The sequence below is a fragment of the Charadrius vociferus genome, unplaced genomic scaffold (assembly GCF_000708025.1).
Source record: "Charadrius vociferus isolate BGI_N301 unplaced genomic scaffold, ASM70802v2 scaffold346, whole genome shotgun sequence".
NCBI lineage: Eukaryota > Metazoa > Chordata > Aves > Charadriiformes > Charadriidae > Charadrius > Charadrius vociferus.
The window spans coordinates 614,984-619,853 of NW_009648899.1; positions in this window are offsets into that span (position 1 = coordinate 614,984).

A 4,870-nucleotide genomic window follows, 5' to 3' on the forward strand; every position below is an offset into this window, starting at 1 on the left:
GAGACCCGGGTTTCCAAGGCGGGGGGCAGAGGTGCCCTGTGACCCTCAAAATCGCTGTGCTGACATCCCTCACCGCCACGGACACCGCGTCCCTGGGAGGGGGCAGCAGGAAAAAGGCCCTTTGCGAACATGGGGGGGGGTCCCAGATTTTGGGGAGACCCCCTGATCCCAGCAGGCAGAGACTGCAAGACGCGCACCTCGCATCCCTGAGGCTGCAGCCTTGGGAGACACCTGGGCTTCCCGGGTGTCCGCTGTACCACCACGGCCACTGGCACAGCTGGGAGGGGATCCCTGGGGAGAAGCCATCCAGCCTCCAGGGCAGCTCGCGCTCCTTGGCCTGTGCCTTTTGCACAAAGTAGCTGTGTCCCAGCTGTGCGCTGGCTTCTGCAGAGTCCCCGATAATCTATATTAATAGGACTGAAATTAAAAGCAAGCCCTTGCCTTGCAACGTGGTTCCCTAAGCTCGGCAGCGGAAGCCAAAACCGTTTTGAGTCTGCCTGTCCACTGCAGCCCAAACCCAACAGAAACCCCACTGCTCAAATGCTTCGGCCGAGCAGAGAGGCTCTGCGCCGCGTTTCCCCCAGGCGTACCACGGGACATCTCCAGCTCTTCATTATGGAGATGCTCAACTCAAACCAGGCAGAGGCTTTGCTGGAAGCAGCTGGCCGAAGGGTGAGGTGGGAATGCTGTGAGCACTCTGTGAGGTCTTACAGCTCCAGGACATCTTTGAAGGGCCCAGAAATACAAAAGTCCCCATGTTGAAAGCTACATCCCCATGAACTGGGGGACATGAATGAGAGAGGGGACATAAATGAAGAGGGGAGAGGTTTGGTTTTGCTAAATAGGTGTCCAAAAATGCTCCAGTGTTCAGGATGAACAGGGTTTGGATCTGGCCAAACAAGCTGGGTATGCAGCAAAAGCAGCTGCTTCTGCTCCAGACCCGGGCAGAGTGATGGTGCTGCATGCAACCATCAGTACAGAGGCTGATGAAGCAGAATGACCAGCTGGGTGGCTTACATCGCGCTCGCCTTTGGGTCACACCTATGCAGAGTCAGGTTAGCAGCAAGGGAACAAAGGGCAGAGGAGTGGGATGGGGGAACGTGCTTGACCCCCCTCTAGCACCATTTCATTCTGCCCGAGTCTGAATCTATTTTCTTGGCAGAATCGACAAATCGGTTCTGCAACTCAAGAGCTCAGTGCAGGAGCCAGAGGCAAATGTATGGGGGAGATAAAAAAAAAGCATTTAAAGCCCACCCTTGGTCACCCGTTAGGAGTAGCACCCTAAAAAGTCAGCAGCCATCCCTCATCCTTTTTGAGGCACCTTCTGAGGGGCAGGCTGGAGGTAGAGGATGGACATTGCCCCATCGCATGCAGCCACAGAATCACAGAATGGTTTGGGTTGGAAGGGACAGTTAAAAGGTCATCTGGTCCAACACACCCTCTGGCAATGAGTGGGGACATCTTCAACTAGATGGGGTTGCTCAGAGCTCCGTCCAACCTGACCTTGAATGTTTCCAGGCTGAGAGAGTTGGGGTTGTTCAGCCTGGAGAAGAGAAGACTCTGGGAAGACCTGATTGCAGCCTTCCAGTACCTAAAGGGGGCCTACAGGAGAGCTGGGGAGGGACTTTTTACAAGGGCATATAGTGATAGGATGAGGGGGAATGGCTTAAAACTGGAAGAAGGTAGATTTAGATTAGATATTAGGAAGAAATGTTTCACTTTGAGGGTGGTGAAACACTGGAACAGGTTGCCCAGAGAAGTTGTGGAAGCTCCATCCCTGGAGGTGTTCAAGGCCAGGGTGGATGGGGTTTTGAGCAACCTGGTCTAGTGGGAGGTGTCCCTGCCCATGGCAGGGGGGTTGGAACTCAATGATCTTCAAGGTCCCTTCCAACCCAAAGCATTCTATGATTCTATGGTGCAGCTCTGTTGTGGGAAGATGAGCTGCAGCACCAGCACAGCTGGACCCTCAGCCCTCCAGTTTGTAGTGGTTCCCCTCCCGCTGTCTGCCAGGTTAGGGCAGGCAATGAAACATCCTCCAAACGAAGCACCTCTTGGTCTGTATGGGCTTTTTTTTCACACAGGTTTGCACAGAGAGTCCCCCCAGCAAAGCCTCTGGCCTTGGGTTTTACCTGGAGGGACTGGAGTTGTGCAGGGGCAGTGGAAGTTCTCTGGGAGTTGATTAAGCGTGTTTAACACTTGGATATGCCCTCCTTAATTATTTCACACTAGCTGGGTAACCAGCCTCCCCGTGCAGAATGGCTTAGCTGTGTTACACCTGCGCAGCTGGCGGCGGCATTTGGCTCTATAGGTAGGTGTTTGCTTGAACTGTTTAATTAATGTTTGCAGTAACTTGATAGAACCGTAATGTGCTGCGCTCACATGCCATGTTACAGGTCAGCATCTCCATGGTGGAAATTTGGATGGCTTCTGCGCCGTGCTGTGGTCCCTGGCAGGGAGGGAGGGGGCAGGGTGGAAGCCATCCCCAGGGGCACTGGTATCCTCCTCATGGTGTTGTGTTTGTCAAACACATCCTTCTCTGTAAGCCCCAGGAGATCCTGAGGGCAAACTCCAGGTGCCCCGTGTGTGGGAAGCTCCAGCCCACTCAGCTCTGGGTACCATCATCTTCATGGCTTTGAGTTTGCATCCCCCTTTCGTACCACAGGCAGTGGTGGATTAAGGCCCATGTTCCTTATCATAACACAAAATTATCTACTTATTCCCAATTTATTCAGCCTCTAGATGTGATGGGGGTGGATCTTATTATTCAGCCGTTGGGTTATTTTCCACAGATAACCTCAGGGATGTATCTAATACCATCTCAACCACCCAGAGGCTTCATCAGCTTCTTCGCTTTCCTCATGTCCTGCATCCTTGTCCCAGAGAGGGGCTGTAGGTAGTGGTATGTGGCCGTCAGCAGAGCTGTCCGGGCTCGTAGGTCTACCAGCCACCCAGATGCCTGATGCTGTGCCAGTTATCCGAATCCAGGATTCAGCCCATATCACCTCAGCTGAGGCTCTCAGGATGACCCAGAGGGAATGTGGCACCCCGACATTTTGAGCGAGCAGCCAGGAGTCGTGATGTTTCTCCAAAGGAACTGGCCTTCGGCTGCTGGAGCAAGGGCTGGAGCCCTTGGCTCTCCCAGCCACTGGGTGTGTGTCCCATGTCTCCAGCAACATGAAAGATTGGGTATGCAGCTCATGAGGCCAGAAGGGCATCTGTCCTTATGCTAACAGGGACCACATCTGGCTACATGGCTTTCTTGGTACCTCCTCACCTGGTCTTTAGCCAGGCAGGTGGCTGGGCAAAGCAGGCAGCTGTGCCTGGCCCCGTTACCCTCTCCTGTCCCCCAGACATGGGTCCACTCCAGATCCTTTGGGGTGGTCCTCCTTCCCCCTCCTTATCCAGGAGGTGTGGGATTTCTGGCTGAGGACCAGAGCTGCTTCAGGGGACGTTTCAGCTGGAGCCATGTGTCACATCAGTTATCGTGCAAGGGTGCTTGCATAGTTCCCCATCCAGGGAAGTCTGAGGGAACTTCTTCAGCCGCGTCCTATCTGATTTCCCAGAGTCGATGGAGGGAGAGTGAATAATTTATCTTCTGTCCTCCAGCTCCCTCCTTGTTCAGGTTTCACCTCGGCTCTGCTTCGCCCTTAGCCTGAAGGGATGCCCCAGTACCTGCTCCTGTGTTGAGGAGTTTCCAACATGGACTGAGACAGCCAACATCTCCCATAGGCATGGCTGGTCCTGGCGGTGCTTATCCGTGTGCAGTAAACGGAGCAAGAGGAATAACAGCATGAAGAACAACAGCTCCAGACAAGTTCCACAGCAAGTCTTATTTTCAGTTCCTCTTTCACAGCATAACTCAAGTGTCTACATTGGGGTTTCATTGTTTATTATGAATTCAACAGCAGCAGACAGAGGCCCTGATTGAGTTTGGAGCTGCGCTGTACCAAGTGCGGTGGGAATACACAGCAGGACAAAGCCCCTGAAGAAGACATGATCGGCCCAAGAACGTATCCCCACATGAAAGAAGTTCTTTGATATTTTTTTCTATTTTGAGATATATGCAGAAGTAATGGGTGCCAGTGGTAGCAGTGAAACCTATTTTATCTTATTAATTTTAAAATTTTGGGGGGTTTTACTTGTTACTGTATTTCTGGTGAGGCCACATCTGGAGTAGTGTGTCCAGTTCTGGGCTCCCCAGTTCAAGAAAGATAAGGAACTACTGGAGAGAGTCCACCAGAGGGCTACAAAGATGATTACGGGGACTGGAGCATCCGTCTTATGAGGGAAGGCTGAGAGACCCAGGTTTGTTTAGCCTGGAGAAGACCGAGGGCTGATTTCATCAATGCTTATAAATATCTAAGGGGTGGGTGTCTAGAGGATGGGGCCAGACTCTTTTCAGTGGGGCCTGGCGACAGGACAAGGGGCAACGGGCACAAACTGGAACACAGGAAATTCCACTTGAACATAAGGAAAAGCCTCTTTACTTTGAGGGTGACAGAGCACTGGAACAGGCTGCCCAGAGAGGCTGTGGAGTCTCCTTGTCTGGAGACATTCAAAACCCACCTGGACGTGTTCCTGTGCGAGCTGCTCTGGGTGAACCTGCTTTGGCAGGGCAGGTAGACCAGATGATCTCCAGAGGTCCCTTCCCACCCCCTGCCATTCTGTGATTCCGTGCAATTCTGTGATTTCTTCACACTGCCCAACATCTCCTGCAAACCGTGGTGGCAGTTTGTCAGGCGCCTGCCGCCCGCCCTTATGGCCCCGCTCCCCACCCGTTGCAGCGCCGCTCGCGCGCCCCGCCCCCCCGTCCTCTCGCGAGACACCGCGCGGGGGGGGGGCGGGGCGGTTATAAAAACCGCGCGCGCGG